The 26,121-nt window shown below is 45.0% G+C and overlaps 1 pseudogene; it reads left to right on the top strand.

Annotated features, from left to right (window-relative positions):
* Nucleotides 1-25,845, top strand: part of LOC129515166 (ATPase PAAT-like) — a 31,845-nt pseudogene extending 6,000 nt beyond the window's left edge.
* The last annotated feature ends 276 nt before the right edge of the window (nucleotides 25,846-26,121 follow it).

Raw genomic sequence — 26,121 nt, 5'->3', positions numbered from 1 at the left:
TTCTGCCTTACAAAGTTATTCCAAAGGTGACATGATATGAATATATCCTGTAGATCTTTTTATGGATTCCTTTTTATTTTCTATTTTTTATTTTTAAAAAGATTTTATTTATTTATTCATGAGAGACACAGGGAGAGAGAGAGAGAGAGAGAGAGAGAGAGAGAGAGAGAGAGGCAGAGACACAGGCAGAGGGAGAAGCAGGCCCCATGCAGGGAGCCCGACGTGGGACCCGATCTGGGGTCCCCAGGATCATGCCCTGGGCCGAAGGTGGCGCTAAGCCACTGAGCCACTAGGGCTGCTCCTTTTTATGGATTCAATAATTATTTACCTTGCAATATAGGGGACAGTAATTCACCTGAAACTTATTTCTGTGTGTAGTACCAGGGATCTTTTTATTTTCTTTTCAAATAATTATTAGATTGTTTCATCATTTATTTTCCTCACTGACTTGGAAATATCACCTCTAAGTGATTCTATTTTTAAATCAGAAAAATACCTTCATTGCAGACATGCATTACTGACTTGTTCAGTCTTATGAAAAAAACAAGTTTTTAGTTGTTGTGGTGTATGGAGGCGGTGAGAAGAGCTCTGGGAAAGGAGGCAGAGGAATGGTGGCAGTTAACAGCCATAGGAATGTAGGACTGAGTGGTTGCCAGCAAGTGAAGATTTAATTTTTTCTTCATTGGTTTTGTTAAGTTCATCACATTGGGATATATCTGTTAAGAGAACACTCTTTTCTTTCTTCTAGCAAACATTTGTTAAGTGACTATTTCTGGACTAGATTCCAAAGGGGGCTCAAACATAAATATGGCCTCTGTCCTTGAGCTGCTCATCATCTGGTCCAGGAGCATATTAGCTGGGAATGCTTTTAGCTCCAGTAAACAAAATACTCAACTAAAAATGGCTTAAACTACAAGTGTGGTGCTCTGCACATTACCAAGGCTAGTTTCGTAGCTTAATGATGTCAAAACTCTGGGTCGTCATCCCTTTGATGTTCTTGGCCTTCTTCCTCATTGTCACCGAAAAGCTGCAGCTGCTCTAGCATTTTGCCCTCCCCTGTCCATGTTCGCTAGCAGAGAAGATGGGCAACGTGGGGCAAGAGAGCTTCCCCTCACGGCGCCTCCCTCTTAATCAGGAAGGAAAATCTTTCTAGAAACCTCTAATAGACTTCTTTCATCTCCTGGGTCAGAAACCAGAAGCTGGGTCCATTTTTGGGGACCAATGCATCTCTGGCCAATACCGAACATAGTTCTGGTTCTATGACTAAGAAAAGAGGAACAATGACTTTTGAGGAGGTGAGTTCCAGTGTCTGGCACAGACGGATATTCATTTATACAAATATATACATATGTAAATAAATATTAAAATGCATGCTTATATGTGCATATATTATATACTAAAGTGAAATGAGTGCTAGTAGAAGTCTCCCAACGCGTGTCCTGCTTTTTATGACTCTGGTAAACCCAATCCTTCCGCATATCAGCTTTCTCTTCTGTAAAGTGGAGAACGACTACTCGCTCTGCCCACATCCAAGGACAATGGGACGATCATCTCAGATGAGTGCTTCGCAAACCATAAGGCATCAAATACCTATCGGCCTCCCAAGGCGAACATTGCCCTCATTTGGGATGACCTGTGTGACTCTGTGATCTGTAGTTCGCCGTGGGCACTTATGGGACCTGGAGGTGGGGCAAGGGGCAGGGTCTGGACAGGCCTGGGATCGGGGCACGGAGCCAGCACACTGAGAAGCACCTGGAAGCTTGTTATTACATTTCTGTGCACAAATCCTGAGCCAGCCCAGGAGCAGAGAAAGTGGAGGCTTTCCTCTCTTACTGTGGTCTGCACTTGGGGGCAGCGCTGTTCGATGCTGGGATTTCTTCCACGCTGATGTGGGAAGGTGGATACCTTGGAAGTGTCCCATGGAGGGAATCTATGGTGGATACTACAAAGGGAAACCAACAGCCCTTTCTTTGATGCTTGCCCACCCCCCCCCACCCCCTGGGGTGGGCTGGTGTGTGGAAAGCCCCCAGAGATGGCCTGGGGCAGGTGCTCCTTCTAGAAGCTCAGGAGCAGGCCCCCTCAGGCAGAGAGCTGTCACTCAGCCTCTAAAAACAACTTGGCCAGGAGGAAAAATTGAGTTAGCTGGAATGAGAGGTTGGTCAGGGGAGGATTTGAAGGGGGACCTTGGTGATTAAGTTCAACCGTTTCCTTTTTGCGGGTGTGGGAGAGAAATATTTCTGAGTTTGCCCTGACCTTTTAAACTTTAGCCTGCTTGCTAATCTGGTCGAGGCCCAAGTTCCTCTTCTAACCACAAAAGTCCTTTGCTTTCTCCCTGGAAATGTGGAGCTTTGCCATTACCCACATCTGCCAGTACCTCCCCTCCGTAAACCTTGCTTGAACCTTGGGCCACGTTTAACCAACCCGCTTCCATTTATTGAGGCAGCTTGCTGAACCGACGGCTCTGGGCGCAGTTAATAATCTTGTCATTTTTACCTTGTGGTCTTTTATATCTACCTCACCCATCCAGTTAAATTAAATTACCATCAGTTTCTTCCCTGCCAGGGGGAAGATTAATGGGTCCTCAGCTGTCCCCGTAGAACACATGCAATCGTCACGTCCTGAAGAGAAATGCAGTGGCTCATAAATTATGGGCTGTCATTGTAGAGGATGGTGGGTAGCCCCAGAGTCCTCGGTCCATGCGGGTTTGAGCTGAGCTTGTGCAAGGTCAAGGATGGGCACCTTGTTGCAGCCTCTGCCAGTGGTCATGTTTCCAGAGGTGCCTGGGAGGTGGGGATATTGGGAGTGTGGGAAGTGCACGGCCACGGGGTGGTGTCTGCTCTGGAGGCCCTGGAAGTGTTGGGGCAGGTGGGTCTTTTCCCAGAACAGATGGCCTTCTAGCTGGTTTCAAGGGGCACACATTCATTGCTACCAATGTCACCCCCACTGACTGTTTCAGCTGTCCCCAGGACTTGTCTTCTGATTCTTTGGTAGGCTTGTGTCCTCTGCCCACTGAAGGCGGCTTTCTAGGGCACGTCAATTGGTTGTACCCTGAGCCCTCCCTTGGCACCTATGGGGCTCCTGGGGAGCTTTCCAGAAAATCAGCCGTACCACAAACTTGAACTGGACTTGCAAAATGTGTGGTGGTATCAAGGCAAATGTCCCCCCGACACTCGGGTGCCCCCACCCTCTCTTGCTGGCCACTTGTCGAGAAAGCTTGCAAAGTCATCAGTGGAAATAAACCCAATTTTATTTTAACAGAATGGATTCACATTGCAGTGGTTCATTCTTCTATTGATGGATTGAGTTCTAAAAAGACATAAAACGTTTTAAAATAGAAATCTTACTGATACCAAATGTCCTTTCTAAGGTTCCTTAGAAGTAAAACCAAGAGTACACTTGGTAAAGCAATTTTCTTGATCCAGTCTGTGCTGTTAGACACTTTTCTCCGTTTCCTCTCTGGATCGTTAGATCTCAGGGGAACACTGACCTTGCTAATGACGTTCACTCTGTTCTAGGAACTGCTTCCCCTGCTGGTCGGGTCCCTCTGAAGGGGGAAACTAGTTCCTGCTGGGAAGCAGGCCTCACAAACCTGAAGAACCCGTAGCTATTGGTTGGTCCTTTGCTCATCGATGAATAAATAGCATTTTACGATACTAGAGAACCTTAATCAGAACGCACATGTGTTCTGAAGAGCTGTGTGACCTCGAGGAAGTCATTCATTTCTTTACACCTGCACTTTCTTCACATGTAGAATGAAGATACAAATAAAATGCTGCATGGCTTCATATTTTGATTAAAAAGAAGTTACGAAAACCCACCTAGTCACAGCATTCAGTACTAGGGACATAAATGGGATTTTCACGAGTTGTCTTCAGTTCAGGGGTGGGGGTGGCATTGGTAGAGCATGTTACAGTGTACCGGGTACTTCGTAGGCATTGTCTATTTTATTTTATTTTATTTTATTTTATTTTATTTTATTTTATTTTTTGGCATTGTCTATTTTATTATTAGTTCCTAAATGATGTATTTGTCATAGGATATAATTATTTAACCCCCTTTCCAGATGGTAGTAATAGCTGACATTTATTGTTTTCTATATGCCAGGCATTTTTGTAAGCAATCTGCATGTTTCCACCTACTTCATCTTCATGGCAAACGTATGAGGTGTAGACACTATTATTTCCATTTCACAGGTAATGCCATCAAGGTGCAGAGAAGTTTAAGGATCTTGTGCAAGCTTATATACTGAGTGTTAGAGCTGCTTGAATCCAATGGCAGTGGTTTGGCTCCAGAGTTGTCACTTATAAGATGCTAAATTATACAGTCAGGGGGTCCCAGCCAGTGAAGAACTCAGGTCCTGTCTGGAATCCCAAGGCTTTTCCTTACCCAGGCTATCTCCTCTTTCCCACACACCCAGGGCATTTATAACTCGTTTTAAAAATCGTTATGGAAACTATAGGTACGTGTGGTACATAAACACACACTTATCTCCATATATTTAGACAATGTCCTTCAAATATGTTTGTACCAAGAATCCAGCAGACGCTTCCCATTCAGATTAGAAGGAGAAAAAAAGTGATAAAGAACCTCAAACTAGAGACCTTGCCATCTTGACAGACACCATTTATGCTGAAATGTGCACTGTTTTCAGCAAGAAGTATGATCCCAGTTTTCAAAGGTCAAATAAATCACCTTTAAAGTCGTGAAAAGGTAAACAGAATGATGCCTGGGCAGCTTTCCTGAGTTTATGAGGTCTTCTGGCAACAGGGATATACAAAAAGCCCCATCAATCACCCCCGCCCCACTTCCACCCTCCACCTCCCAAGGCATTTATTCCTGGGGGGAATCACTCGACCATACAGGGTAATTTCCCCTGAAACTATTATCAGGAATATTAAATCAAAGGAAAATAGACCCCCCTCCCCCAGAGCAAAGATGCTGCTACAGAAAAATATTTCTCCTCTAGCCAGATTTTTAAAGTGCAGCTGTGATTTGAGGAGGCTGATTCGAGGAGCCAGAGGTAGGAGTATCGGGGTGTCAAGGAGGAGGGAAGTAGGGGAGGACGGCTGAGGAAAGTGGGGAGGTACCTGGGGTGAGCCAGCATGACATGGTGTAAACCAAGTCATTGTCACGGAAGCAAAGTAATTGCCCAGTGCACACAGTGCTTGCTTGCCTGCCCGTTGGTTTCCACTGGGCCGGTGTCATCTTATAAGGCCTCCGAAGGGGCCCTCCACACCTGCTTCCAGCACATTCTTAAGTTATACACCTATAGATATAAAGCTCACTGTAAATCCACGAGTGGTCCTAGAAATGACTATTCCGTACAAGAAAATAAATGTCTTTTAAAGACCTTTTCATCAGAGCACTTCGATTCTGTGCCATAATTTCACAGGCCTGTAATGAGAGCCTGCCTGCTGTAACAAAAACCCCTTAAAGAAGTGATTACAGTCACGCCTTGCGAGCTGCACAAGGATGGATGGAGCCTTGACCGTCCCACTATGGGGAAGTTCATGCCAAGAACCCTTCGGGGATTGAGTCTCCTCGCCCATTTTTCCTGTGGGTGCAGTAACTGCCCCAGATGGGCCCTTTCTTCTGGAGAAAACTCCCCGTGTGTAGACATCCTGGGATGTTTTTTGCCATTCTAGGCATCCTGGGGGACGTGTGGGGGAGGAGGCAGGCCCAGGGCGTTAGATCTTTGTACGTAAGAACCTGACTCTAGAATTTTCTCTGTTCATTTATTTATTTTTGCGATGGACAGAGGGTAAGGCCAAGAGGGTCAGGACGGAGGGAAGATGAACACTTGATCCCTTCCAACTCTCTCTCCTCTTGAAATCAAACGGTGCTCTAGTAGATCCATCTCATTTGCATTTGAGTTTTGATCCCCTTCCCTGCCACTGCACCCCCATCCCCATTTTTTTTTTTTTTTGGCCTGGGATTTGTCCAAGTCAAGCTGGAGAGACCACCAAGTGTTCTCATCAACCAGAGACCTAATTGTGGTCATTTATTATAGTCACTTATCTGATAGTAGCTTCATTATCTGTGATAGTTTTACAGGGACAAAATCCACCAGGCATCCAGTGGAGTGTATAAACATGTTACCTTGTGACAGGGTGTCTGTTACTTACTGTCAACACTAACTGGTCCGAGCCACATATCTGCGGCTTATATGAAGTAACGATGAGTTTAATAAGCTCCAGTGAAAGCTGCAATGTAAACAGCGCATCAGGCGTGTTTGCCTTGTCAGGCCTCTTAAACAAATAAAGGTGATGGAGAAGTACAAACAGAGCTGGATGGCAGCCTGATGAGAGGGCCATCGGGCGGCGGAGGGACATTCCACAGCTGCTTCTCGGCAGACTACGTTATCATTACGGATGATGCATTTTTATTTATCTATTTGTATTATTATTATTATTATTATTATTATTATTATTATTTTTCAATTTTAGAGAGAGAGCAGCGGGGAAGGGGCCAAGGGAGAGGGAGAGAGAAGCTTAGGCAGGCTCCTCCCGAGGTGGGGCTCGATCCCACAGCCCTGAGATGGTGAGCTGGGCGGAAATTGAGGGTTGGACACTTAACTGACCCAGCCCCCCAGGTGCCCCACTGACGATGCATTTGAATTTAGAGTACATTAGAAGGGATGCCGCCTGGAAAATCTCTTCAAATGAAGCTCACCCCAAATTCCGATCGGAGCACTTGGGGGGATTTGCCAACCATCTGGGAGCAAAACTGTGCTGAAACGGGTACTGATTTCTCAGGATTACCAGCTTCAGAAAATATCTAGTGAGGGGCATCTGGGTGGCTCAGGGGTTGAGCGTCTACCTTTGGCTCAGGTCATGATCCTGAGGGTCCTGGGATCGAGTCCCGCATCAGGCTCCCTGTGCCTCTGCCTCTGCCTATGCCTCTCTCTCTCTTTCTCTCTCTCTGTGTCTCTTATGGATAAATAAATAAAATCTTAAAAAAGAAAAAAGAAAGAAAATGTCTAGTGAACCACTGGTTTTTGAAAGACCCCACGCTCGGCACTGTACAGCTAGCATTACGCGGACATATCCCTTTTGTTAGAAACATCTCACGTATGATGGGCAGTAGGCTTCAGTTTGGCCTTCTTGGAATCAAACCATAACCCAAGCTATTAATAGAAGGCAGAGTCTGTGGGCTGCACAGATCGGAGCATCCTGAGTTCTTGTCATACAGCCCCACTCCATAGCTGTGCCCCTCTACAGATCCGTGGCTATTTGCATCACCTTGCAACTTAGTTTGGAGGAAGTTGGGAGGTCCCCTTGTCCGAGTGGGTGAACCTTTCCTTGCACCCGTGGGGAGGGGGCACTGTGGTTGGAAAGGAAGACGGGCCTCCCTGGCTTCCTCAAAGTCTTCCACAGATTCCTGTCAGTAGGGATTCACTTCATTCTTCTGGGATTAAAGTACTTTTTTCTCTTTGACTTTAAAATGTAAACAGCTCTGGAAAGTGAGCACGTTAACCCCTTATTGACAAGAGTGGCTGGTTTATTTATTTTTGTTTATTTTATTTTTATTTATTTATTTATTTTAAAGAGTGGTTGGTTTAAAAAGGAGTCATTAGAACACCTGGATTTAACTCTCACCTTGACCCCTCCTGGCTGGGCCAGACTTGAGAAAGTTCGTTTCTTTTCTTTAGGGCTCAGTGTCCTCATCTGTAAAATGAAGATGCTGCTGCTTTTTTTGGGAGGATTCGGGGTACTAGAAATTAGTTCCAAATAGTGTGCTGCTGTTATTAACTCAATGTGTCATCCTTAGCCCACTTATGCTGACAGAATGAGACACCAAAGAGGAGGGATTTGATGGGACAGGAGGAGTTCAGAGGAGAAAACTGGTTTGCAGCAGAGTTTCTCGAAGGGTATTCTGGGGACTGGTAGTTCCTTCCTTGTTAGGTGTTATTAAAAAGGGGGTGTGTGGTCAAATGCATTTGGGAAAGTGACGTTAGATAAGTTTCTCTAATATAGGACTTCTCAGAACCTTCAATAATACATTTTATAAATATCCAAGAGGGGATTTTTTTTTACAAATTTATTTTTTTTATCGGTGTTCAATTTGCCAACATATAGAATAACACCCAGTGCTCATCCCGTCAAGTGCCCCCCCCAGTGCCCATCTCCCAGTCACCCCCAACCCCCCCACCTCCCCTTCCACCACCCCTAGTTCGTTTCCCAGAGTTAGGAGTCTCTCATGTTCTGTCTCCCTTTCTGATATTTCCCGCTCATTTTTTCTTCTTAATATGTAAACTTATTTAATTGTGAACTTTCTCTCTTTAATAACTTCTTCAAGATAAATATTTTTTAGAGTTTCTGATTGGAGATTCCAGCCTAGAGCATCAAGTTTTGTTTGGAAAGTATAGAGCTTGGTGGTCCTCTGTATCCGAGGATCATGAAGAAGATCTGCATCTAAGGTGGCAAGGTGCAGAGAGGGGGTAGGGATGGTACCTGGTGGATGCCAGAAGTGAGGAGACATGGCTAAGAAGTGGGAGAGAATTGAAAGCAAATACTATCATCTTTAGAGTTACAATTAAGGCATCTTAAGGAGTTGGCTTGAATCTTTGGAAACTGATGAGCAACCTTAGAAGCCACCCACAGGGCTGTGCACCTGCTACAATAAAGAAATACATCTGGGAAATATTGGGATAGGTAAGTTTTTTTTATTGCAAGACTTCTCACTGATGTGCATCGTCAGTCTCCAGGAAGCACACGTGAGCCCTTTTAGGCATAGTCCAGGGAGAGGCGAATGAGAACAAAGAGAGAAGGAAGCCAGGAGAGGAGGAGATGAGGCAAATGACCTGGCGTGGGCAGGGGGGTGCCTTGCCGGCTCTTCAGAGACATTGCCTCCATCATGTCCTTGACTCGCTTGTCTGTGAGCCTGGGAGCTTGGCCCCATTCGGGCTCCAGACCAGGGTGGACGGAGGGTCACTTGGACGTGCTGTTCCAGTTCTATGCTTCTACCAGGCACAGCCTCAAGGCCGGCAAGGGATGGGGAGGGGGGAAAGACCTGGTAGTGTAGCCCATGCTCAACTCTCCTAAACCTCAGCGTTGTCAGCGCCTAGGATAATCTTTGGCCTGTAGTAGCTGCTTAGTAAATATTGGCTGAGTTAAGTAGAATGTATGTGGAATCGGAGAGGAAGACAGCACCCTGGCCCTTTCTTCTCCATGCCTTGAAGCACTATCATCTTCAGAGTTATGAAGTTATATATGGAATATACCACGTAGTGTTCCTTAAATGAGAAAAATGGAGTTCTACAAGACAGCCCTAAGAAGAATGTTAGGGATGAGCAGCATGTTGCCTTGTTTTATAACAGAGGCCTTCCAGAAAAGTTTGGTATAACTCAAAGTCCACCGACCATTGTCCTGTGCTATGATTTTAGTTCTTCCTTTCTTCGTTTCTAACAACTTTCCAATAGGCAGGAATCCCCAACCTGGGGCCCTGTGTCCTGCAGCGTGTGCTGAGGGTACGTCTAGGGTACACGGAGGGGCCTTCGGAAAGTGCAAGCTCTTTCAGCCGTGCAATGGACTGAGTCGTGTCCTCCGAAATTTCACATGTTGAAGCCCTCTCCCCTAAATGACTATATTTAGAGATAATTCAGGTTAAATAAGGTCATAAGGGGAGGATCCTGAGCCAGTAGGATTAGTGTCCTCTTCTCTTTCCCGGCTGGCTGTGCGAGGACATGGTGTGAAGACAGACATCTACAAGCCAGGGAGAGAGTCCACATTAGGAACCAAATGATCTGGTGTCTTGATCTTGGACTTGCAGCCTCCTTGTGCTGTTTAAGCCCCCACCCCACCCCTCAGTCTCTGGTATTTTTTTTGGGCAGCCTCAGTTGACCAACGCAAGCAGCAAAGCAGCACTTGCTTTTGAAGTTTGGCACAAATTTGGCATTATCACTTCCTTTTTTAAAATAAATTTATTTTTTATTGGTGTTCAATTTGCCAACATACAGAATAACACCCAGTGCTCATCCCATCAAGTGCCCCCCTCAGTGCCCATCACCCATTCACCCCCACCCCCCGCCCACCTCCCCTTCCACCACCCCTAGTTCGTTTCCCAGAGTTAGGAGTCTTTCATGTTCTGTCTCCCTTTCTGATATTTCCCACACATTTTTTCTCCTTTCCCCTTTATTCCCTTTCACTATTTTTTATATTCCCCAAATGAATGAGACCATATGGCATTATCACTTCCAAAGGACCTTCGTCCTGTCAATGCTGCTCTTAAATGACATTGGGCAGAACTGGGCTCTTCTTTGCTTGGCCTTTCCTCGGATTCTTTCTCCCACTTTTCTTATTTAAGGAGACACAACTGCCCAGACATATGCTCCAAAGGGCTGTCAAACGGGAGCCTTGTCTGTCCATCTGTCTCCTCTCCCTCTCTGCTCTGCTCCTCCACGACTTTCCATGACAGTCAACCACCATTTACTAAGCGCCTAGCAGAGGAGGTGCCAGGGACACACTGATGCTTTGATGTATGGGTAACGCGCCGTGTTTTCAGACCGGCAATGACAAAACATGTGCCGAGGCTCTTCCCCAACAAATGGCAAACTACCCATACTTCCTAGCAGGAAGCCCAGGCCCATGCCGTGGTTTCAGAGTCAGGAAGGACACCTGTGATGGGAGAGTTCACAAAAGCAGATGGTTGTTAGAATTGCTAGGAAACTGGCTTGATTATTTATTTGGAAAAAAAAATACAGCATATATTTATCTAGGTAGAAATCTGCAGCTATTTTTTTTTATTTGGCTAAATCATGGCAGTGAGTATGTACCATGCTTGGCCACTTGAATAAATAATTGAGTGGGACATTCTCTTGTGATTCCTTGTCTCTTCTCGGGTCCTCTGTTCACCTTGTGCTCAGTCAGGGGATAGTCTGGGTGACAGCCGAAGAGCTCAACCATGAGAGAAATGTCAAAATTCCCATAGATTAAATTTTTTTTTTATGGGGATGGGCAAAAAGAAATCAAAGATGGCACTAAATACCTTCTGTTTCCTCATAAGTGTCAGGTCAGGGTCCAAACGACTTATTTATAACAGCACAAACTGCTGACCCATCTCCAGAGAATCAGAGTTTTCACTGGAATGCTCAGGAGCAGGGCTGAGGGCAGGGGCAGGAGAGGGGAATACTTGATGTTCCTGGCAGCTGAGCCACCACACCAATTTAGAATTTGGAAGCCTTGGAGCAATTAGCAGATCACCGTGCCATCTGTAGGCACTAATTGACTGGCCTGGCCACCTGCTGCAGAGGGTCGGTTTCATCTGACAAGTAGCAAATGAGATTAGAAGGCCGGAGAGCAGTGAGGACTGTCACTAGCCTGCCCTACGCCGAGGGTCTACACCAGGCCAGCCACCGTGCACTGTTTTTGTCTGGGCTTCTTACCACGATTAGCACTGTTTAGAGCATGATGTGGCAATATGGGTTATTATCTTGCCCATCTTCAGATGAGGAACCAGGCTCGGAAGGTGACTCGCTATGTGGCTGCTAACGACCAAAGCTGAGATGAGTGCATCAGTCTGCACTTTTCTCCTCCGCCAGCTTGTCACTGCGAAGATGAAGAGCCTGCGCTCTGATCGGGCACAAAATGAACCTAAGTCCTGCTTTTCTTATTTTCTGAAGTTTGGCAGCCCTGTTGGAAACAAGACACACTTTTATAAGCGCAAGGATATTTGCTGACAATAGACACAACTGCCACGTTGCAGAGTATAAGGACACAGAGATAGGGGTAGATGGGAGAAGGGATAGAGGGCATAGGATCCATAAGAACTCCCATGAACTTGGGATACGTAGAATCTTTGGGTCTTGGGGGCTCAAGGCCATTAGGTCACACCCAAAATACTTAAATGACATAGAGGCAGGAACCCCGTCTTCCTCACTGCTATAAAATGGAGCCAGATACATAGCAAATGGTCAAAAACTAATTAAAAAAAATGAATGAGTCTATGAATATACATATGATCTCCTGGCTGCTTTCCCAGTTTCCTCTATAGCATTTCATTTGCGTGACTGGCATTTACTGCCACGCGCTGACCTAGTGCTCTCAGCCTTTCCATGGTTGTGGTGCGTTTTGAAATACTAGAATATTTGGCTGTGCACTTGAAGGGATTAAATGTTTTAAAACCACACTCAACAAGTTAATAATAGTTACTACACAAGTACTATTATAGCACAAGCACAATAAGAACTCACACTGTTTGAATAAACAGCCACAGTTTCTGGGCAATTCACTTATTCACTAGGCAGGCATTCTTGGTTGCACACTTTCTTGGTGAAGTTCATCTTCCAAATAGAGGCCAAAGAAGTCAGACACTTATTTTCCCAGACTCTTTCTTAGTGAGGCTATGGCCATAGGATTCAGTATTGGCAATGGCACCTGAGGCAATGTGACCCTAAGAAAAGAGACTCGTTGGAAATTCTTTGCTGAAAATGTCTACCTGTGATGGCTGGAACGATGGTCGCCACTTTGCATCCCAGAGGATAGATGCTTAAAGACTAAGATGATGGGTTTAGGTTTGAAGATTGGAAAGATGGATGAGTGTGGGATTGCGTGATGTAATTGAGCTGCTGGACCAACCTTTGAACCACCTTCCTTGACAATTTTTGTTCTGCAATATAATAAATGTCCTTGTATCTTAACCATAATGCCTGACTAAAGGTTGGGCACTATGTTATTAGCAGATCAAAGTATCCTCGAGTACTCTTGCTGTTCAAATAGAATTACCTGTGGCCCAACAGCACTTTCTTATCCACTTACCAAATACATTTCTTATGTTTACTAGTAAGCTGTGATTTTTCTTTGGTCTAAGTGTGGCATTGTTCCCTGGTCTACACAATATTATCTCTCCACTCGGCTCAATGATTTAGCTGAGGAACATAACTGTATTATAGTCACTGTAGCAAATGTTCCTTTTCAACATTGTTCACAATTTGGCAGTAGAGTTGTGAAGCGCTTTGGGTATATCAGTGTGTCATGGCCGACGGGTTGGGAAACTCCGCTGTATTGAAATGCTCTGCCTCAGTGTCTTCTCTTCCATAGATTGTATTTTCTTAGAGGGGCGGAGAACAATGCACTGGTCGTTACATCCCCAGGGCTTAGCCACTGTGTCTTCATAATAAGGATTAACATACATTGAGTGCTTATTTTGTGTTGGGCATGGTTTTAACTATTTTGGATGTGTTAACTCATTTCACTTAAAAATATCAAAGGAGCTGGTGACTCAGGATGTGGATCAAGTAGGATGGCTCAGACGTTGTTCTTGAACCCATGATACTCCGCTTTTCTCTAACAAAAGCTTCCGAATAAACGTAGGCTGAATTGAACAGAACTGAAATGGCTCCTTGACATCATCCTCTCCATGTAACAGGCACGCAGTAAATATTTGTTGTGTGTGGTCCAGCCTCTGCTCAATTACTCAGGGTAAACTGGGGAAGAGTCTCTGGAGAGACTGTGTTTGAGCAGGGCTCTGGAGGAGACAGCTGCTCGTGGGCACACTAGAGCCATTTCCTTTGGGGTCACCTGCTCAGGTTCAGCCCAGGCCCTGACTCAGCGGACGATATCTTTGTAGCAGACCAAGGGGAATAAGTGGTGACTTTAGCCTAATGCCTAGAAAAGAATCTCCTTGGCAAATCTAAATTCTCTACTGGCAGCCTGAGCGGAAGGCAGGGAGATTTGGATGGTTCTCTCTGTTGCTTAGTGTTGGGATTTCCCTGAAGTCAACTAAAGTCTGCTCTCGCCTTTTTGCCCACACTTGAAGGCTCCGAGAGAGCTGTGGGTAAGGGAAGGGAATGAGAGAGGTGCTCTCCTAGTGTGTCCCACTCATAGTGTCAGGGTGGTGGTGGCAGGGGTTGTGTGTTCAGGGTCCAGCAACATGAGGGTGCAGTTAGGGATGGGGAAACTGTTAGCTCATCGTACTATATTTTGTGACATCTATCAAATGCTATATAAATTACATAGAGAGGGACTCCTGGGTGGCTCAGCGGTTGAGCATCTGCCATCGACTCAGGGCATGATCCTGGGGTCCTGGGATCAAGTCCCGCATCAGCCCCCCCTTGAGGATTCTGCTTCTCCCTCTGCCTGAGTCTCTGCCTCTCTCTCTGTGTCTCTCATGAATAAATAAATTCCTAAAAAAATGTTTGAAAAGATTACATATAGAGCTATAGACCTTATAGATAAAATTTGTATCTGCAATACATATATATTTATAATCTACAATCTGTATCTACAATCTATAATATGATCTATAGCTATGTGTAGATAATGTAGATCATATACTATATGTTGTTACATATTTGTGTAGTTGAAGAGGTTTTGTTAGAAATGAGGTGGAGTCCCACGATGGTAAATGAAAATGCACGGCTGCCGTAATAATGAGATTTGTCACTGCCTCCTCATCTTGCCCATGCCTGAGAAGTAGAAGTTGTTTTGCAATATCTCTTTTTTGCCCTTGGAGGGTGGGGGACTACCAGCTGTCACATGGGACAAGCCAACAGGATGCCTCTTCTGTGGCTTGAACGTGGGCACGAGTGAGCCCCCAGGGGTCTTCTCACTCACTCCCCATTTATCATGACCTCTTCAGTCCTAAGCAGCTGTGATAGGCTTTCCATCTTATACACTGCTGGGATGATTTAGCACCTCTGAAATATGTGACAGTGGATTTAGCCATAGGCAATAACCATCCGAGCTAGTAAATGATTGCACTCAGAGCACTCGCGTGGATGGAGCTGTTTTCCCAGGACCCACGGGGCATTTCTATTTCCAACCCTCAGCCCAGTCCACCTGCCCCTGGGGACTGTGTGGGCACAGGTGACTCCAGGTGGTGACCAGCAGCCGTCCTCGCGGCCTTCCCTGCGCGGCTATTGTTCCCCCACCATGTGACCACAGCCTCTTGCTGTCTGGAGCTGATAACAGGACCATAAATCTCCCTTCTGGCTGCAGCTTGACACCTGAAACCTCAGCCCAGGCCTGATGTGAGAAAACAAGATAAGACATCAGGACAGGGTATTTGCAAGTTATCCAAGGAGGCAGGTTACAGGCAGAGATAGCATTCCTCGGGGCGCTGTCTGCCCTGCCATGTAAATCTCCGTGAGTGAGACGAATGGTGTTACCTGTTGATAGCATCTACCTGCTGGCCCTACATCAGTTTTCAAAACTTGTCAGCAGTTCTGTGGGTGCTAGTCCCTACAGTAATATACCATTATATTACTTTGGCAGAATCAGAGAACAGGCTTGGGGTTGCTCCGGCCCTGCAGAGAGCTGGGGACTGATGGCTTACCTCTACCTATGGGATGCGGTCCCCAAGTGTTGATCTAGCTTTCAAGGGACCCTACATTCTGGCCGATTCCTACCTCATCCAGAGAAGAGCTTCTAGCAGTAGGCCTCCTCCCTCATGGTGTTTGCTGCCTCTGCTGCTGAGCTGTTCAGGTAGAGGCTAATTGACTACTTTTCAGGGTACCATTGAGAATTCAAGTATAAAAAGGGGATGTCACAGGGTTTTGGGCACTGAGGGGGGCACTGGACGGGATGAGCACTGGGTGTTATACTATATGTTGGCAAATCAAACTCCAATAAAAAGATATACAAAAGAATAAAATAAAAAAGGGATGTTTAACTGGCCAACTGGTAAGAAGCTCTTTCCTTATGAGCTTCTATGACTTAATCTTACGGCGTGTGACACTTGAGACCTTCCTAAGCCCTTCTCAACAGGGATCCAGTAAGAGAGTTAAGCTGTATGTCAAAGGCATCTATTGTACATAATGATTCAACTTCTTTCCTCTGCAATTGAAATAGAACCGATTATGTACTATCTTTGGGAGCGAGAAAATAGTCACCCCAACACTTTCCGGATTCTGTGGCTCATAGGGGAAACCCTGATAGAGAATGTCATGGTCTTTAAGGGAAGAGGCACAGCCTTACCTAAGAAAAGGGATTATTACTGAGGATAGAACTGCTTGTAAAGTGTATGGGGTGGGTGGACAGAGTAAAACTATTTTGGGGCTGTACATTATCTCATTCTCTGGAACACAAACAATGCAGGCATAGTTGTATGGCATGGTTTGGTGATCTTGGTCAATGCTGAAGTATGGCCAATAGAACCCTCGGCCTCCCTGTGGGCTTGGTAACATGACGTCTGTCAGATAGGGATGGAACCAACAAAGGTCTACTAACCTCCAGGTCATGTCATCTTCTCATGTTAATGCTTAATACTTACTCCTCTCACTGCTTGTCTAGCCATCATGACAAATGGTATGATGAGCTTCAGAGAGGGAAGCCCATGGCGTGCCTCCCAGCAGGACTGCACCTTGAAGTAATTTTGATGTCTTCATCTCAATTAGGTTAAACCCACAAAAAATAGTGTCAAAGGGGAGCACACCCAGAATGCACTGGGAGATCATGATAAACACTCCTGATGCTTTGCAGCTGGGCCCATCATCTGCGCATTTCACAATAAAATTTTATGATGCGTCCAGACACCCAGCTGCTTGTGTTCATGGGGACAGCATTTCCTCTGCTGCACCATTCAGATCGGCCCCACCTGGGACTCGTTTCCCTTTTCCACCAACCTCTTTCAAATGACAATGAAACTTCATTATCACACAGCTCCTGGGACAGAATTTAAGGAATGCCGTATCCAGAAAAATGTTCTGTAGGGGCAGCTTCATTTTATTGGACGTGGAGAAACTATTCCATGGTCCCCAATAAGCCATAGGGGCTGTTAGAACTTCAGAACTGTTAGAAGGGCCCACTGTGAACACCCTAACCCTCTTCCAGCGTGTAGAGTCCCCGAATTCCCATGGCCTCTATGGCATAGTGGTTGAGAGAGTGGGCTTTGAAGTGAAGCACATCTGCCTCCATACCTCAGCTCACTGCTTACTATGAACTTGGTTTCCTCACTCGTAGAGTAGGAATAACTACACTTAACTGAGAGGCTGCATGTAAAGCACCTAGGGCTGTGCTGGGCGCACACTCATGCCTGGTAGTAGACTGTGCCTGTTGTCATTACAGATTGGATGATTACACGGCATTCTAGGTATTAAACACAAATGGGGGTCTAGTTCAACTCTCTACCTAACACACAGCATCCCTTCCCAGTTGAAGGATTCTCAACCTGAAGGATTTACATTTTTGCAGTGGGAGCATTATCAGCACATTCATTCAACCATGCCATCCTGCCTAATTAAGGGACGATCCTACCCTCCATCATTGCAGCCATACTAAGAGCTGCTCTTTCCTGGTAGTTCCATTTAATAGCTTCCCCTGTAGAGGTGGAGAGACATAGCTCCTCCCCACCCATTTTTGTGTTTAATTGTTAATTTTTCAAGGAGTGCATGAATATTTTCTCTTCGTAAAAGAGGTCCTTTGCTCTTCTCTCTTTCCCTCTGCTCTCAACACCAAGGGAAGCATGGCCAGTGGATTGATATGTACCTTACCCCACATTTCCCAGTCGACTTACATACCTACTGTTGTGTTCATAGGAAATATCTAGGTTAGGAGTGTGTTTGAGTGTGTGCTTTCAGCAAGGGATTCCTAGCGTGTTATTTGCATTTTTTAAATTTAATATGTCTTAGAGACCTACTCCTGTTAGTAAAAAGAGGTTACCTGCACTTCATTTGCTGCATGCAACCAATGTTAGTTAGTATGGGTCTATGGGTTTATTTCGCCCTTCCCCTGTTGGTGGGCATTTTGTTCATTTCCAGTTTTTCAGTATTATAAAAAACACTGCAGTTGACATCCTTGTGCATGCTCTATTACTTTTATTATTCTTTTATTCACACATGTGTTTTCCAAGCAAGAAGTAGAATATTGAATTATAGGGTAAGATGATTTAAAATTCTAGCGGATGCTGCCCAATTATTTTCCAGAGTTGCTTTGCCAATTTTACTCCCATTTCTGTTTTCCATATTTAAAGGGAATATAGTTTGCAAAAGAAGTTTTGAGTCAGGCCATGCTGAAGTTACAGCCTAGGCAGACTCAATCATAGGCCACGCCCCTTGGCGTCAACCTTCCATCTTTGGACTTAGGGTCAGTGGATTGGCTGACAGTCAAAGGGATTATTGGCTGACTGTGAGAGGAATGAAGGCCCAAGAAAGAAAAATCCTTCCTCAGCTCCAGACTGAACCCACAGTATCTTCAAGTTTTATAATTGGGTTTTAGTGACATGGTGGATAAAGAGGGTGGATAAAGAGGGTTTTAGTGACATGGCGGATAAAGAGGGTACATGGCTAGAAAACCATGGGATGCTCTACTACTGCCTTGGAAGTCTGGGAGGTTGTGAAGAAGCTGTCGTGTGAAGGCAGTCATGGTGACTTTCATTCATCTCTGGCTAAACAAATGTGGGACCAGAAATCAAATGTCAGAGTCACAGAAACCTTGTCAGGTTTGTCTAGGATGAGAAACTAGTTAGCTTGAACCTACTTCTTGGAACAGGAATTCTTTTATCAAATGTACAAACTTATTCTTACCTCCCTTTGCCTGGTTCTTCTGGCACCAACTCAGGGAGTGTAAACTTTTCGATATTCTTGAAGCTATGCTTCTCCTCGTTTCTACTCATGAAGTACATAGCAAGCATCTGCTGTGTTCTAGGTGCTGTGATCAGTGCTAGTAGCTCAATGGTGAGAGACCTACAGTCCAGCTCTCACAGAGCTTGTAGTCTGTTGGGGAAGAGGAGGGTGCCGGCGTCAGGATGACGCAGCACAATGTTACAGCTACTATGGATGAGAGAGGTGCTTCTCCAAGGATGTGGGAGGTCGCTCTGTCTTGTCTCCAAGAGCTGGGATAACTTGAGTATTTCTATCCAGTATTTCTGAAAATGCAATGGATCTGAAGTCTTGTCAGTCTCTGACCCAGCAGGGCATTGAGTCTTGGAGAGGAGGGCGGCAGCATCAGGAGGAGATCCAATCCCCCTGCCAGCAAACACAGTCAGTGACACCCTTGCACTTAGAGTCTGGACAGAAGATACTACACAGGGGGTTTGGGAGATGTCATGGCACTTAAGCCCCAAGGAGACCCAAAGGGCATTTCCGGCTAGGTCAACATCCAGAGGGGCCCCACTGTTGCCATTTGAAAGAAATTTCCTGTACTATCTCCTAATTGCTAGAGATGCAGGCTCCACTGAAAAAGCTGTATTCCCTCCTAGGTCAGAACAGGAGTCCTACGGATTCCCCTGCCAATACCAGGATTGACCCTGTACTGCTCATGATGGCAAAAGAGAATACCCACCCAGAAAGGTCCCGGCGCCTACATGTGCAGCATGGATAGTCACGTCAACTTTGGCACCTATAAACCTTGGATTGAATGCAGAATATTGGGTCACCTCTCCTGTTAGCGTTGGTTTCTTTCCCCAAGGTTCCAAGAAGTCTAGGTTTGCTTTTGCATGTCTTACTAAAATTATGAAAAGCCCAGAATTGTGAGTCACTCAAGTTGGGAATAATTAGAAAAAGTTAGGAGATGTGTTTTAGGGAATAGAAAAGAGACATCATGCCAGATGCAGAGCAGGAGAGAGAGAGGCTTAGGAAAGGGACTTTGGCATGAAGTATTCTGTGCAGGGGAGTCTTTCTACATGCATGTGTGAGTGTGTGAGTGTGTGTGTGTGTGTGTGTGTGTGTAAGGGAGGAAGAGGGAGGTGGGGAGTTAAAGGCATCTAAGCAGTGAGCTGAACAGATTATTTAGATAAAGATTAGTGAAAGCTTTTTCTGTCTCAAGCTCCAACGTTCCTATGTTCCTTCTGAAGCAGACAGAACAACTTGGAACCATAAAACCAGAAAGACATTGGACAGTTGGATGACGGACTTGATACAGAACAGGTGCCTCTTGGTATGTGAATTATTCAGAACAAAGCAAAATGTATCTACAAGCATCTCATTGAAATGCTGAGAAAAGAATACCAGGGAAAGGATCTGGTTCAGGGATTCTCAACCAGGGGCTGTTTCTCCCCTGGGGACACTTGGGACTGTCTGGAGACACTTATGGTTGTCACAACTACGACGAAAACTACAGGCATCTAGGAGTGCCTGGGTGGCTCAGTCGCTGTGTCCAACTCTTGATTCCAGTTCAGGTCATGATCTCAGGTCCCCCACTCAGTAGGGAGTCTGCTTCTCCCTTGCCCCAGCCCCTCCCCCAGCTCAAGTGCTCTCTCTCTCTCTCTCAAATAAATAAGAAATGAGAGGGAGGAGTAGGGGGAGAGGGAGAAGCAGGCTCCGTGCTGAGCCGGGAGCTTGAGTCCGGGCACCATCCCAGGACTCTGGGATCATGACCAGAGCCAAAGGCAGGTGCTTAACCAGTTGAGCCATCCAGGCGCCCCAATGAATAAATAGATATTAAAAAAACCCCAACTACTAGCATCTAGTGGGTGGAGGCGAGGGATGCCACTAAACATTATGCAGCGCATAGGACAGCCCTTTCCCAAATAAAAAGGATCTGGCCCCAAATGCTAATAGTGCTGAGTTGGAGAAACCATGGTCTGGTGAGAAGGGGATGGCAAATAAATATTTAATTTTATGGTTCTAATGATTATTTCCAAATACTTCAAAATTTAAGTTATGTATTTACTTTGCTGTTTTTTTGTGTCTCATTAAATATGAAAATATTTAGGAAAGCTTTTTTTTTTTAAAGTTCTTTTGGAACCTCTGTCTTCCAGCACAAATGTTTCTAATAAGGTCTTCAATTCTTCAGTTCACATACGATGGGGCTTTCGAGAATTTAGTTCTTGCAATTGGTGAAGGACTACTGCATGGCCACTATTGATTAGAGAATGAAAACTGCTCTGTTTGAAATGTTGTGGTCAGAACTTGGGAGATGGTGTCTACACATCCATCCAGCAAAGGGATTTTCCTGGGAACTTGGGTTTCTGGGATTGTGGCACGATAGAATCACGGAATAGTCAGGTTTGTCTTGTGCCAGGGGCGTGACTGTGTGAAACCCAGTGTGTAGGTTTTAAGGCTCTGAGAAGAGATTTTTGTAGGATTTTTCCCGCCTCCTCCTATATTTTATATAACAGATTTCTAAACATTGCTCAAAAGAATTTTACGACGAACACCACCAAGATTATGTGGTTAACTTGCGCTGCATTTGTTTACACATTTGAGCCTACCTCTCCATGTCTTCATCTGTCCACAAATCTACTTGCTATTCTGAAACATTTCAGAGTCGTGCATTTCATCAGCTTACTTTACTCCTAAATCCTTTGCTTTGCATTCATGAACTAGAATGCAGTGTCTGATTAGGGTGTTTTCTATTATTATTATTATTTTTAAATTTTTCAGTGGAGGGTGAATTCTTTATACAAAAGCACAAATCTCTGGGTGTACTTTTCCATCCGTTTTGGCAGATTGATACACACATATAACCCCGACCCCTATCAAGGTATAGAACATTACCATCAGTCCAGAAGTTTCCCTCATTCTTTTTTTTTTAAGATTTTATTTATTTATTTATTTATGAGACACACACACACACACACACACACACACACAGAGGCAGAGACACAGGCAGAGGGACAAGCAGGCTCCATGCAGGGAGCTCGATGTGGGACTCGATCCCAGGACTCCAGGATCATGCCCTGGGCCGAAGGCAGGTGCTGAACCGCTGAGCCACACAGGGATCCCTCTTATGCTCCTTCTCCACCAGTCTCTGCTCCTGCAATAATGGTCTGACTTTTTTTTTTTCCACCCTAGGTTAGTTTTGTCTACTCTTGCAAAGCATTTTTGGCAATACAGGGATGAATTCTGGCTCTCTTTCCAAATCAGGTTGGCCAAGCATATCAGCACCCCTAAATGGGAGTTCCTCCCCACCTGGCTCCTTTCTTCAACTCACTGCTGCCCTGGGGGTTCGTTAGGCACCATCTCAGAGACCACTGGCTTGATGCTTCCTGTCCAGCTGGGTAGCTGCTTTGCATCCCATCCCCTCTTGCTTTCCACCCTATCCACTTGGGATCAGCATGAATACATAACAAAATAGACGTGCTTATTATTTGAATCACTCTTGGATGATCTTTCTATTGCTTGTAATCAAACATAGGCTCTCTATTAGACATAGGCAGAAATTGAAATTATTTGGAATTAAATACAAGGCCCATCGAGATCAGATGCCTGGCTCCTTTTCCAATCTCATCTCCTATCAGGTCTTCCTGAGTGGCCTATATTCTGACTCTACTGAATTACTGATCATTACCTTAAAATGCTAAGCTCTTTGCTGGAATATTGTCTTTCCCTTGTTTGCTTTGGTAATTCCTACAGAGTCTTCAAAATTAATCTCACCTAGTCCTGGAAGCCTTTGCATATCTCCTCAGCTACCTCTCCTAGAACTTACACATTTTAGAGGTAGCCACCGTTATGAGACTGGTATGTCTTTATAGAATTTTTATCAATGCATTTATATGTAAGATAGAAAAAACAATAGTAAAAATCATAACTGAAGTAATATTCTATTAATCTGCAATCAGGTATTTGCATCATCTCCAACTCACTGACCACCGAATCCATCCCCAAGTTGCTTCCCCCACATCTTTGGGATGTGGTTTGGGTACAGCTTACCGGGGAGAACTAGAGGGATTAGAGGTTTCTGTACTTTGCTATTTTTACAGGAAATTCAATTCTTGGTCTTGGCCCCAAGTGTCTTTCTCCCCCTGTATTGTCTGCCTTCTTGAAGCTGTAGAATGTGCTAAGGAAATCAGATTCGGTGACAGAATCACCCAGCCCTGCTCAATGACCTTGAATGATGGGCCTGTCTTGGGTTGAGGTATTCCAGTACTGAGGACGTGGATGATCCTGAAAGGCTTGCAGCTAGGTCCTGTCGTGTGCTGCTGCAGCTCTCAAAGCTGTGCCCTGAGTTACCATCCCTCCTCTTGGTCTGACCATTAGACCCAGAGTTCCAGAACCATCTCCTCATACTGGCTCTGTCTGATTCATGTTCACACGGTTCCAAAAGCCATTGTACTCTCTTGTCTCTGATAGTTTCTCTTGAGATAAAAACAGATGCTCAGAAGCAAACTACCTCCCCCATTTTATTATATTATTATATTTAAAGACAAACTGCTTTGGGCATTAAGATACTGCTATCTCCATTTGTTTGCATCATTTAATTTCCTGCCAAAAATTTATACGCTAACCTGATTTTAATGGGCAAAACTAGAGCTATCGTTTCCTTTCACACAAGGCAAGTCAGGGATGTTCATTTTCCACTGCCCCTGCTCCATGCCTCCATCACATGAACCCTGGCTAAGAGTTCCCTCTCATACTCTGGAGGGAAAACTTTATTTAAAAATATTTTTTATGGATGAATGGGGCTTAAGGGAAGCTAACTTGCCTAGGAGCTCTGGTTTGATTTTTCTTCTTGAGCTCGCTTCCTTTACTTTAAAGATTCCTCAGAAACAACTTTAGATGTATGAGAACCCAAAATTTATGTTTAAATCTCTTTTATAAATTCCTAAAATTACCGAGATGATAAGGGGCTGGAGGAAGCATCACTGCTGGGTGATGTGTTGTCTTCATCTTATTCCTGTCAAATGACTAAGGTCTATTCTGATATGGTGCCATCTCCAGGAGCCATAAAGTGCCAAGTCCTTATAGATGACACCCATGGTTTGTGTCTACAGTGAAATAGAATTTATTAATTTAACTTTTTTTTTTTTAATTTTTTTATTTATTTATGATAGTCACACACACACACACAGAGAGAGAGAGGCAGAGACACAGGCAGAGGGAGAAGCAGGCTCCATGCACCGGGAGCCCGATGTGGGATTCGATCCTGGGTCTCCAGGATCACGCCCCGGGCCAAAGGCAGGCGCCAAACCGCTGCGCCACCCAGGGATCCCTAGAATTTATTAATTTAAAGCTCAGCCATCCTTGCCAAGTATTTCTTTAAACACAAACCCTTAAATTATTGCTAGCTTTCTGCCATGCTTTGAGTGTCAGATGATGAGGCCCTCTTCCAGGGAGCTCTTCGTGAAGAACCTCAGCCTTATTTGATTCCATATGTCATGGCTCCAGTGGATACGGACTCAAAGTATGCTAGGTTATCAACCACTGGATCTGAAGAGCCATCAGAAGATGCTGGAACTTGGAAAGGGGCCTTGAACTGGGATTCCAGCAAGGACAAAAGAAGGCCAAACTTGAGTATGTATCTGGGACACCAGACATAGGAATGGTTCAAGTCATTGTCAGTGCACCTGTCAGGGCAAATTAGCACTATGGTTCTGTCTGACATCAGATGCTGGAATATTGGGATGCTGGAACTCTTGACAAAAATGCTGGCTTTTTGAGTGATAATGCATCTCATGGCAGGAGCTCAGTAGACCTGAAAGCACGTACGTTGGAGGAGGCATAGGACTCAGGATGCAGCCTCCAGGGGCAGGCTATCAGAATGGGTCAGTAGTTTGGTGGTGGTGGTGGTTGGAGGCCCAATCACTTCGTGGACTAGAAGTCTGGTTTCAGAAGAGCACTCTGAAGAGGAGTTGCTCAAGAGCAAAATGTAATGTTTACTAAAACATTTGGTTTACTTTAAGTAATATTTTCTCCAATTAAAACATTAAAATACAAACATATTTGTATATACAACTTGGGAAGAAACTCATAGAAAAACACAAAGAGAAGTTTCAGGGTTGGCCTGGGCCGGCAGCATATTAGAGCCCAGGGTGAGGACACGGGACAGACCTACTGCCCGCTGCTGGCCTCTTCCTGGGATGCAGCAGGTGGAGCCCTGGCCCAGAGCCTCTCTCTCACCTGGGCTGGACTGGGCGCCAGGGACTTGGGCTGGGAGCAGCTGCTGGTGCCACTGGCCTGGGGACCGACATCTGGTGATTTTGAAGAGAAGCCTGATCAGCCAAGATGAAAATCCCTGCTTCCTTTACCTGAGATGTGACCCTAATGCAGTGAGTACAAAATGATTTTCTACAAAAAATATTTACAATTGGAGTACTCCAGTCATGCTTGTAAAATAAACTTGCTCTACTATGCAACTGCAGGAAGCAGCACGTGTTCCTCAGGAAAGTTATGGTGTCCACAAGGAAGGTTCTAGCAGGTTCTTCAAAGACCTCTTCTGCCCTAGCACCAAGGGTCTGAACTTCCAGAGGGTCTGAACTTCCAGAGGGTCTGAACTATCATGGAGTCTGTGGGGGTCAAAGTTGTCACCTGGTGCTCACCAATCAATGAATATGGTTCAATCTTAGCAGCAGAATCATATTCCCACAGGAGAGCAGTTTCAGTCACTTTGGGGAAATACAGGACATACAAGCATATAATTGACACACAATTGTCCTCTCTTTCTGGAGCCTTGGACATGGCACCCTCCACACCTTTTCCTTCTGGAACTGGATTGACATCTGGAACTGTGACTGAAGACCCAGCGCTGTGTTGAGAGAAGTCTGCAGCTCCCCTGGAGGAAATAAACATCACGGTGTAAGATTGTGCCACAAAATCGTTCTCTTCTTGGGAGGGACCTTAAAAATGTAGTTTCTTCTTCCCCACCAAAGAAAGCAAGTGACAAGTCAAATATAACTACCTTGGAGTTGCTGTGTTTCTGCAGAGTGTATGTAGTCGAGTTAACCATCTCTGCGAGGGTCGTAATGCCAAGTGGTGGGAAAGCATCACTAAAGGCCAGGGAAGACATTGTTGGTGTTGCGATGGAGGAACAATCTGGGTGCTCCTACTTGGAAAAGATTCTTACTGAAAAGATGGGACCAATGGGAAAAGAAACTTCTGGACTATGTTGATCAGCGGATATACAAACTCCAGGAACATGTAGATACGAAGTCTGCTTTGTTAATGGACTCACTGCTGAGTCTCTACTCCCCAGCCACTGGGATGGCTCTAAGTGTGACTCTGGAGAAGGGCTTTCAAATGGAGAAAGATAAGTGCTCAACATGGACAAGGTATTAAAGATATTTATTATATACTTATTATGAAGCCAAAACCCCAAAAAATCAAAGATAGCATTTAATGTCATTTGAAGACCATCATCTTAGGTGTTCATTTTATTTTATTTTATTATTTATTTATTTTTAAAATATTTTATTTTTTTATTTGAGAGAGAGAGAGAGAGATCACAAGCAAGGGGGAAGGGCAGAGGGAGAAGCAGACTCCCAGCTGAGCAGGGAGCCTGACGCAGGACTTGATCCCAGGACCCTGGA

Source organism: Nyctereutes procyonoides, unplaced genomic scaffold (genome assembly GCF_905146905.1).
Source record: "Nyctereutes procyonoides isolate TBG_1078 unplaced genomic scaffold, NYPRO_anot_genome, whole genome shotgun sequence".
Lineage (NCBI taxonomy): Eukaryota > Metazoa > Chordata > Mammalia > Carnivora > Canidae > Nyctereutes > Nyctereutes procyonoides.
This window is presented reverse-complemented; position numbering and strand designations above follow the sequence as displayed.